At 36.5% G+C, this 11,385-nt stretch overlaps 1 long non-coding RNA gene across 1 annotated transcript; it reads right to left on the bottom strand.

The window, feature by feature from the left end:
* Positions 1–4,780: 4,780 nt before the first annotated feature.
* Positions 4,781–10,054, bottom strand: LOC103458210 (uncharacterized). Its single transcript, XR_532556.2, has 3 exons — positions 9,437–10,054; positions 5,745–5,835; positions 4,781–5,550 (listed from the first exon to the last, which is right to left on the bottom strand). It is a non-coding gene; the product is annotated as an uncharacterized LOC103458210 (long non-coding RNA).
* Between the last annotated feature and the right edge of the window lie 1,331 nt (positions 10,055–11,385).

Below are 11,385 nucleotides of genomic sequence, written 5' to 3' on the forward strand. Positions count from 1 at the left end.
TCTTCTTTCCCTTTTTTCACCTTCCTCCCTTCTTCCTGTCCTCCCTTGTCTCCTTTTCGTGTCCTTTCTACCTTTCTGTTTATAATTTCTGCCGGTTGTATATTTAAAGCTTCCTAAAATTAACATGAAAACAGACTCAGAAGTCTGGAAAGATTAGTCAAGAAAAGTAAGAATAAAAACTGTGTGGATAAACCTTGTCTATTGTACAGAAATCCTCCTGTTATTTGCAGCTTTTTTCTACAGCACCTCGCTCTACATGGTTATCATCATACTATTGGAAGGTAAATCTCTTGAGTCTTGAGTCTTTTTCTGCTACTAAAAATGTTAAACCATATTATCCTCCTCCTTCACTCTCACCAGGTTTTGATAAAGAAAAACATCCCCACAGCATGATGCTGCCACCACCACTGTTAATCTGTGCATGTTTAGGTGAGATGGAGAAATTCTAGGTGTCTAGGTGTCTCTTCAAAAGATAGATATCTCAGTCTAGATCAAACGTGAAGACCGTCCGTTTGATGTTAATGCCTTCACACCAGGTACTAAACCCTCACTGCAGTTCTTACTTTGAACAGAAGAGGTCGCTGCTGAGAAAATCTGATTGGACTCAAGAACAGAAATTGAGATCATAGATATTTTTGAAGTGAAATGCAATGCTTTGTAAATAATATTATGTCTGTGTTTATGTTCAATCATGCATGTGCTTATAAAAATCAAACTCTACATAACATGGCAGACATGCGTAGTATCACTGTGTAAATATATTTTCTTTTCCATTTGACACAATTTAATGATTCAAGCATATAAGTATAACTGTGTGATACTAATTTTAAACAATATTTTTTTGTATAAACTCTGGATTTTAACTCACAAACACAATGTTAATTTCCATTTCTGCTGAGTAAAAGCATCACCACAGCATGATGCTGCCACCACCATGTGTTACCATGGAAACTATGTGAAGCGTTGGTCTGGACATCAGACTCAGTGTCTTAAGATATCTCTTACCATTATTTTGCAGTTTAATTCCATTTACTAACTCGAGCATATGAGTTTAACAATCTTGATATTAATGTGAGTAAAACATATTTTTGTCATAAAATTCATATAAAAATCTTTAGCGTTCAGATTAATGCTAAAGTCTAACTCAGCCACACAATGATAATTTACAACAATAATATGCCCAGTGATTTGTTCCTTATTGCATTGTTTAACAACTCAGAGGAATGGATTTATTTTCCCCCTGATTTTACTGTCAAACACAATCTGTGATACAATAAAGCACAACTCTTCATAGTTTAAAGCCAAGCAGTTTCTCCAAAATATGATTTGTGCTGGTGAAATGAAACGAAAGGGCTGCGCTGTGTGAGGAAATTGCTCGGCTAAGTGACTTCCCCCCTCCACCCCCCACTCACATTGCCAAGCAGCATCTCACTATATAAATAGCCGTTGTCAGGAACACACATCAATCTCGGCATGTACCACCACAGAGCCAGAAGGCGAGTCGTTGTAGACTGCTGCTACCAGTCAGAAAATGGGCCGGGCTTGTCTCCTCAAGCCATCCTCGCGCTGCACGGTTGAGGCACAAACTGTGGCCATTGTTCTGAAGACTGGCTACTTTCATTAGAGAAGTCATTAAAGGAATTACAGGAGCTCGGCTATAGATTTTTTTTTTCCGGGATTATTGTGCTCATATTTCCCTCAGTTCATCAGGCACATAACTGAAAGGCTGAAGCAGCTGTTGCATAAATCTTTGTCTTTGTGTGTGGGAAAAACAATTCTTTTCAAGGGCGTGGACACGTCATTTGTCTTCAGATTTGACAACTTTAAAAATGAGACAGAAAGTCCGTACTTAAATTTAACGAAATGTGTTTTTTTTAAATATCAACTAATACTTTAGTTTATACCAAAAATAAACCTTTTATTTTTCTTTTAATTAATGTTTGCTTATAAAAACTGTGTTTCTGATTCATATGTGCTTGAGCTGTTTTGATGTCAAGCTATCACTAACATTGATGTGGACAATTGCTGATGTTTTCTGTAAGAAAACATCAGCAATGCTTTATTCATACAGCTGTTTTCATTTGTTCACCGTGATTAAATGTTCATTTTTAAAGGAGTTTAAACTTGTTCAGACTAGTTCCTCCACTCAGCACCTACTGAGTTTCAAAACAAGTATGATGTTCAGTGGATCAGACAAGAAGGAAACACTGCGGAAATTTTCCAGAACATGCTCTACAATAAGACATATATTTCTACAACTTGAACAGAGGAAGTGATTGAATGTCCAGGTGAAAACAGTTCATAACATACTCAGCAGCTTTAAGTTGAAGAAGAGCAAGTAGAAGTCAAGCATTTATTTTGATAATCCGCCACAACTTCATTCGTGGGTTTCTTTTTTATAATAACTTAAATCTGCATATTGGAGATATCGGGTTATTTTTGATAGTTTTATTTTCAAGTAAAATTTGTAAAACATAGATGAGTGTTGAAAATATATAAATACATAACATCAATCAGATAGATGTTTATTCTTCTTAATAGATCCAATAACTTACAAAAGAAATACTGCCTGTCTGTTTTGCTAGGGGAGGAGGCAAAGTACAGCCGCTGTTGATCAGCATCCACTACACTCACATGCAAATTAGTTATGACATCACTTAGCAACAGCCAATAGCAACATTCCTCAATAGTACTGGATAGACTCTTACATGTGCATCTTTTCTACAGGGAGATAAAAACTGTTTTAACCGATGATTTTTTTTTTCAACCACTGGTGAAAATAAAAATGGAAGATTCTCTCAAATCCAATCCACTTATAAAGCACATTTAACAACAAATGATACACAGAAAACAAAAAACAACTAAAAGCCCAGAATAATAGATGCAGCAGAATGCTAAAAAAAAAAGCTTATTTAAACCATCTTACAAAAATACTGTCAGTTGTTATATCTCATGTTATTACTAATAAAGTTAGAGTGATTTTTTTTAAAGTTGGTTCATTTTTTCAGTGGACTAAAAGATCAGCCTGTCAAAATATATGAAGGTTGGCATCATCTTCTCCAGCAGGTAGATTTGAACCATTCCATCAGGATAGATATTTAAATTTAAGACAGTGTCATGTCGGGAAGGAGTTCTTTATACTTATTTAATGTGATATATATCTTTTAGTAATAAAGCTAATTAGTCTTTGGTTTCTTGAGGCAAAGTACGCTGAAAGCTGAAAACTGAAAACTGAAAACAACAACGAGAAATACATGACAGCTAAAATAAAAAGTAAAGGAAAAACAAAACAGTGTTTAAATGCAAAACATGCAACATAAGACATAGAGATGTTTTAGGGATTATATAAGTATTTAGCAATACGCATAATGTTCAGTTATATGTTGTAGTAACTGAACATAAACTATTTTAGTAACAGGAGCCTCATTCCGAATCATCACTTATTTAGAAGTGGCTCTCAACTGATTACAAAATAACGATATCGCCACAATTATTTGGAATCATAATAATAAAACTTTAGATTACTTTGCAGGCTTGTTTGCCTGATAATAATCAGCTATAATATCTATATGTGGTGTTTCGCTATTTGCCTCTTCAACTCATTTTTCATGCGTATGTTGTCATGACCTAGAGGAACGTGTATTCAGGCGGATGTTTCTGATCTCGCGTCCTGAGCTGTGGAATAATGTAAGAGCACTGGTGTGTTGCTGCTGTGGCTGGGGGAGCGTGTTGCCATAAAATATTAACGACTTGGAAGCCCAGCCACATGACAAGATGAATGTAATTGGCCCTCGCAGTTCTATCTGTGCATGTTAATGAGATGGGATGGTATTTAAATCAGTTGCAAGCCCCAGACAGCACGGCTGCAGTGTGGAAAACCACAAACAAAGACGCAGTGAGATAGACACAGAAAATGTCAGCACAGGAAAGCCTCCGCCAGCATTTCTTCTAATTAATATTGTTTGTCTGAGCAGAACAATGTTTTGCTGCTGAGCCTTTTGAATGACTTGACTGAAATAATGAAAGCTAAATGTGAGATTTGTTTCTATTTCTTTTTTTTTTTAGCTTTTGAGTGAGAAGTTAGGGAAAAGTGGTAGGTTCTTAATGGGAAAGGTTTAACAAGATCTGGATATTAAACATCTACTGCTTTTCAATTAAAACCAGCACAATCCTGCAACCGTTTAATGAGACTTTGTCTGACAAAGTAAGTTAAAACTATAATTATGAATCTAGGATGTGATGGTGAGTGCTAAAAGCTTGACACCCTATTGTAGTGATGTAATCTTATTTTAAATAAAAAATAAGTAGTTGTTAACCTAATCCTGTTGACAGTTAACTAATGAAGATGTGTTGACAACTCTTCGTCACACAAACAATGATAAAACCTCAATCCATCCAAATTGTGCACAAAAGCAATTTGTAAACCTTGTGAGAACACCTTGAATGTCTTATTGTGATTTGCTTCAGAGCATCCTTCCTGTGCTTATGAGCTCTACTTAATTTTAGTGAATCTTGACAGCATTTAATTATCTCCAGGTCAAAATCTGAAAAACTTACAATGATCTGTCACAAAATGGAGAATTCTTCTCTGAAGAAAGAATTATTTTAAACACTTTTTGAGAATTAGCATTTTTAATATTTTAGGCATAATTGGAAAATTTAGAGTTAGACTAGAATGAAAACATAGCGACTCCTTGAACCTAACCTGATGCCTATACTTACCACAGATTTTTAAAAAGTTGAAAAAACTTTTGATCGTCTCAACAACATGCATTATGTGAAAAATTTCAAGACTTAAGCAGTTCCTTTTATTTGCTGCTTCATGCAAATACACAAGAATAGTGAGATTGACAAAAGCTCAAGCGGAGGAACGCAGCTGGATTTGATATGTAAATATCACATGACATCATCCGCAGTCACATGAGTGCCTCGTGCGCAGCTGTGTAAAGGAGTTTAGAAATGTCCTTCAACTTCAATGAGTGACTGGTGACTGAAATCAATTCATCAAAAATCCCAAAGAAAAAACTTTTCATCTTTAGAAGAAAATGTATGCTTCTTTTTTTGGGGGGGGGGGTTTCTGGTAAACTGAACTGATAGAAGAACAATTATAAGATGTGTTTCTTTACTTCTCATATCTTGACAAGCCTCTTGTGTGGCAGCACTGTGTGCGTCCTCACTGCCACGCTGTGAAAACATGCACACGTGTTCCCAGTTGCGGTCGCGCAACACTGAGTGGACAAAGGTGTGCTGCATCAAAAGCTGAACACAAATATGTTTGTTGTTGTGTTTCTAAGTGTGTGAATGAATGTAAGCCTGTTTGCTTTTGTGCAGGATACGGAGAGACCTGATGCCTGACAAAGGGTTGGGGGGGGGGGCAGAAGGACAGATGGTCTGCCTCATGGTGGCTGAAATAAAAGAGGGAATTAGAAGACTCCAAGGTGTACACTCTGACGGCAATTACAGCAAATAGATTGGAAGTGGACCTCCAGGCGCCCAGGGAGATCACTCTGCGGGGGAGAGCTCCACCTCACTGCATCTGGTTCCTACGCCCTGAAAGATTTAAGATTAAGAACACACACACACACACACACACACACACATACCTCAAGTGTCCTCAGAAGAAGACAACTATCAGCATATCTCTGTCTATCCAAATAGTGTCAGAACATGACAAAAAAGCAACAAAGAGCAAAGAAAATAAACTTCATCTGCACTATAGAGTTTGAAATGGATTTCTATATTACCATTTTTCTTGGGCGGAACGTGTTGCCGAAGGATTTGCAAAACCAATTTCCGACATCCCTGGGAGCTGTTTTTGGTTAGTTATTCTGCTGCCTGCAGGAGTTTGAAAAACAGTCAATTATTTTTGTCTTGCTTGCTTCCGCCCATCGATTCTCAAACGATTTTCACAGCACCTCCAAGTAAGGATATGCAGCAATTGAATTAAATAGACCCACCCAATCAATATAAAATACGTAAAACATTCACAGTTCTCTTTCATTGCCCGTGGAAATAAGAATTCATTGCAGATGAAAATGCAAACAAAGTGAAAAGATATATTTTTTATGGATCCATGAGAGCATTTATGAAGTTTACTGATAGTCATCAAATATTTCAAAGATAAAATATTTAATGTGTTTCTTCTGGCAATATTTGTGCAAAGAATCTTAAGCAGAGTTTGGGTTGCAGTTTTTCTTTCCTGGTACCATTTGGAGCAGTGGGGATCAGTGGATTCCATTAGTCTTGCCCTGTGGCTGAATGAGTAAAGTACCATTTAGAGTGTGTAACCCCAAAACCTTGTGTTCCCATCAGTGCATAAATGATGAAGATGGTCTAATGAAACAAGCGGCTCCCTGCTACAGCCGGTCATAAAAAGAACATTCGGGTCTCTGAAACTTCGGTCCGTTCATTAATCTTTCGAAACTTTCACTGTATGTTCCAGCTCCTGAGGTACAGGAAGACAAACTCAAGAGATTCAATCATCACTGTATCTTCTGTGAATGCTATGGTGCCTTGCAAAAGGATTCATCCCGCTTATTTATTTACCTTTTTTTAATTTAGGCGCAAAATAAGCACAAATCTGTTTTCTATGAAGGGCTCAGAGATTTGTTAGATTAATATCAGGCAACAAAAAATCATCATAAAGACCAAGGAACACAGCAGACTGGTCAGAGAAGTTATAGGTTATAAAACAATGTCCCCAGGTTGTAACATCTCGCAGAGCTCTGTTCAATTCATCATCTGAAAATGCACAATTGCAAACCTGCTGTCCACCCAAACTGACAGGCGTGGCAAAGAGAGCATTAATCAGAGAAGCAGCCGAGAGGCCCAAGGTAACTCTGGAGGAACTGGACCTTTGTCCACGCACTCCACAAATTTGGTCTTTATCTTGGAGTGGCCTGAAGAAACCTATTGTTTAAAGGAAGCCACATGTCATGTAGGGTGGCAACTAGTTATTGTTTTAGGAGTTAACTACTCTATCACAAGTAGTTAAATAATCAACAATGTTTTTGCTTTTTTACTCTTCTGTCTGTGAATCTTGTGTTTTAAGTATGGCACGTGTTGCTGCACTTTTTCAAATCCCAGAAATAAAAACCCAACATACAGTCACATTGAATAAATTGCAACATTTCAGAGAAGTTTGTGTATTTTAGTAACTCAGTTTACTATGTGGGACACATTTTATAGATAAATTACACTAAAGTTGTCTGCTTAAAGCTAATGGAAACATGAAATTTATGATAATAATATTATATTACAGCTTTTATGCGGAAATGGGAGCTCAATGAAAAGTATGTTCAATGTCTGTTGAAACCCTAACCACTGAACCTTTTGAAACCCTAAAGCTCTAATTTCAAAGGATACTTCTATTAGATTTTACCAGTCTAAGAGTCTTAAATTTTAAATTTGAGCTACACAATTGTCATTGAAACTGTGAAATAGTTCTTCGATAAAGTGCTATACTAGATTACAACATCAACTCTGTATTTTTACCAAATTTACTTTTGTTCCTAACGTGTTATCAACCTCACCTGGAATGACTTGTCTTTGACTAATCAATGAACCTCTTAGGTCATTTAGAGGACACAGCAAATGTGTATCTAAAAAGAAAACTTGTTAGAAACTAGAATCTCCCATTGAAACAAGGCACAGGTACATGTGTAGGACTATACTAAGCTTTACTAAAAGGATAATGAAACAACTGAGACTAAAAGCCTAAAATTCAAGGTCTACATCAAATTAAAGATCTGTTTCAAGATTTGAAAATTGATATTTCCAGATGCTCTTCATCCAAGCCTGAGCTTAAGCCGTTTCCAAAAAGAAAAATTGGCTAAAATATTTAGTCTGTGAATGACTAAAGCCAGCTGAGACTTACCCCAGAAGGTTCAACCGCTGTAATTACAGTGAAACGTGGTTCTACAAAGTGATACGGGGGAGGCTGAGAATAAATGTACAGGATTGTATTTTTATTTATGAAAAGTTGACAAAATGTAGAAAAGCTCAAGGGGTGTTAATGCTTTTTCCAAGAACAACATGTATAATCCCACCAAACACTATAAATAGAATGAAAGGGATTCAACTGGAACAATGTCTTCAAGTGTGCAGAGTCAGGTGTACAGGTTTAAGTAATGTAAATGTTCATTGCTGGCGACAAAAAGAACAAAGTTCTGCATGGTTACCAACTGCATGCATTCTTATAAAATGTACACACATGGCTTAAAAGGAAAACAAGAAATCAAGATTGTATTGTATAAAATGTAAATAAGGCCAACTTTAGGCCCATGAGTTATGGTCTCTCGAAGAAGCTGCTTTCCCCCGTTGCATATATGCATGAACAGTATATCACTTGCCTCTTGGAAAACAAACAAAAAGTGGGAGAAACAAAAAACTAATGCATTAAAGATAATTAGGCAGAGAGCAGATGTAACCAACAAAAAAAGAGTTTGACGAACAGATAGAGAGAATAGCAATAACAAACACGGTTTAAAATTTGCAAAGCTGTTGTCTGCAAACATCAAGGTTTTTGTTCACTCAGAATTTGATTGCGTAATTAGGTGGGGACAGATGCAGTTGGTTTTATATGACAATCATGAATGGCATCATGCAAGATAAGCTCTGATTGTTATCATGCATCAATGTGAAACATTATAATAAAATAGTCTTTTACTAATATTACAATAGAAGTAAGTCAATACTGCAGACTTTTTTGTCATGTATTAAAAAGACTAAATGACATTCTTACCCTCATGTCTGAATATCATCAGTGATGCAGTGTATTCCTGTACATGTTCGGATTGATCACTTGGCAGATGTGACGTCTCCTGAAGCCCAAACAGCAGGAGTCACTCAAGCAATCTTTGGAACTTCTCGGTGAGCAACTTATTTGTGCTAGCCTGTATTTAATATATCCATGGTAAACATTCTGTTCTATCGTTGTTTTATGTTTTAAAGATGCACCGCAGCAACAGGATATGACCCACAGCATTGAAAGAAAGGAGTTACAACCTGTTAGTATATTTCACTGGCTTCAGTCTTTTTGTTTTTGCTGTGGTCAAAAGCAAAAAGGCTGCAGCGTCTGACATCTTGTTTCACATGGTACGTGTTTATTTCCAGCACTATTTAATCTCCCTATGTGAAGATCTTCACGGTTGCTAATTATGAAGATCTTCATCAAAACGACCAACCCCGGAACACATAAAAAAATCTATGTGTTGCAGCACATTAAGCTAAAGCTTCTTCGATATCGGTGTTTATTTGTTCTAATGAAAAGCAATCTTGTAATGCAAGACACTTTCCTTCCTGTGCTTCTTCCAATTTTTCCATATCTGAACATAAACCACAAAGCAGATAAATAACAAAATGGATATAACTGTCAAACAAAATCCCTAAAAACTTTAACACAACTCTGCCTTGTTTTCTGTTTGTTTTTTTTTACCTGTTTTCATGACTCTTCATGTTTGCCAGAGAGGATGTGAGGTGGATGAGGTCGGGTTTTCAGGTGAGTATTATCATCTGGGTGTGGCAGCAGCTTCAAACATTTGAGAGATGTTTTCTGAACATCTCCTTTAAATCAAGGCTAAAAGCCCACCTCCTAAATTTCCCTTTGACCAATGATAACTGGAAGTTTGATCAACGTATTTGATGCATATTTTCTTGATGATAGCGTTTGACAAAATGTAATGTTTATTGCTTCATTCCTAACTGGTGACTGTATAATATTTTAATGATATAAAGCACTTTGAACTGCCTTGTTGCTGAAAAGTGGTCTAAAAATAAACTTGACTTCAATTCTGGATCACAGAGGAAACAAAAGGGAAGGTAAAAAGGAACTCAGAATGCGCCTGGTTTCCACAGGAGTGACAGCCAACCAGCAGACTCTTTGAGCTGCAGGCTTGATGAGTTGATTGGAATCAGGTGTGGCTGCAGCAGAGAGAGCAGCCCTGCGCTCACAGGTAATCAGCAGCACACAAGGCAGGGTAGAGTGAGACCAGGAAGTACACACATACAGACAACAACCAAAGGATCACGATAGAAAGCTGCTTCTTTGTGTCACTCCCAGTTGTTTTTTACTATGTGAGTGTAGATTCTTATGAAACCTCGGATATCGGTGAGCTAGATGTTCACTGTGTTATTTTTTTTTCTTCATTTTGTTAGATAATTTTGCTGTTTTAATCAATATTTTATTTCTATTAGAAAAGTACAGTAGATGTAAAAAAAAAAAAAGTTTTACTTTACATGAATGTCATTCTTCTGTTACACCATGATAAATGTACATTTTATTTATCTACTCCCCCCTCCCCACTCCCGATTTAGTATAAAGGTACTTCGGCAAGTACTTGCAGCTGATTCTTAACATGGAGGGAAAGAAAATTACCAACATTCACTGTACATGACTCATGTGTTTGTGTTGGAATTGAAACGAGTCTGAGAATTAAATTGAAACAGGCTGTTGGAGTCAGCTCGGACGTGGCCATAAATCACCGTTAATATTTCTTTGAGCAGGAAAATCAGATATGAGATGTTAAAAAACACTTCAATGAAAATCATCAAACTGTAAAATCACCACGAAAATCTGTTTTGCAGTTCGATACAGTAAGATTTTTTATTTTTTTTGTAGAGACTACATGATGTATTAAAATTGAATCTGCAGAAATGATAGTTCATCCTGTGCCTCAGTGGCATCATGATGACATTATGCTGCAGCCATTCAGTTTTTTTTTCTATCTTATTTGTTTGTACTCTTTCACATTGTATTTGTTTTTGTTTTTTGCCGCAGCTCAGCTTGGATCTGTCTGCAGCAACCATCTGGTAATTACTAACAGAAAAAATGTCGCTTTGGAAGAGAGGCAAAGTACCTAATCACTTCCATTTAACATTCATAAATAAAGTAATATTCTTTAACATCTACTCTGTCAGAAGGCACTTTTTAAGTAATCAATCTCAGCTTTTTTCACCTTTCATCTCAGATAGTTTATTCTAAACATCTGAGAATCTGCAGCACACAGCGATGACAGTACATCTCATTGGACCAGACTGTTGCCTACAGTGTGGACTGATGATGATATTACTGAATAGATACAACTATTCATGAGATTGATGGATTGTTTTCCCATAAACAAATGCATGATGTGCCAAACTAATAACCACACACAGCTGGAATCAACTCTTTTTTTTTGACTCAGTGGTACTAATCATAAATAAAACATTCAATTAAATGGAAAAAGATGTCTTATCAGATATTTGAAGTCTTTAAAGAACCATTCAATATCCTTCCTGAGTGATTTTAATAGAGTGAGTCATATTTCAGGTGGCCTGATTTTCAGATTGTATCACAGCTCAACATTTGTCACCTGTCAAATTATTTCCCCCCCTTGCATGTCACCT

Source organism: Poecilia reticulata, chromosome 2 (assembly GCF_904066995.2).
Source record: "Poecilia reticulata chromosome 2, P_reticulata-male-v2, whole genome shotgun sequence".
NCBI classification, from domain to species: domain Eukaryota; kingdom Metazoa; phylum Chordata; class Actinopteri; order Cyprinodontiformes; family Poeciliidae; genus Poecilia; species Poecilia reticulata.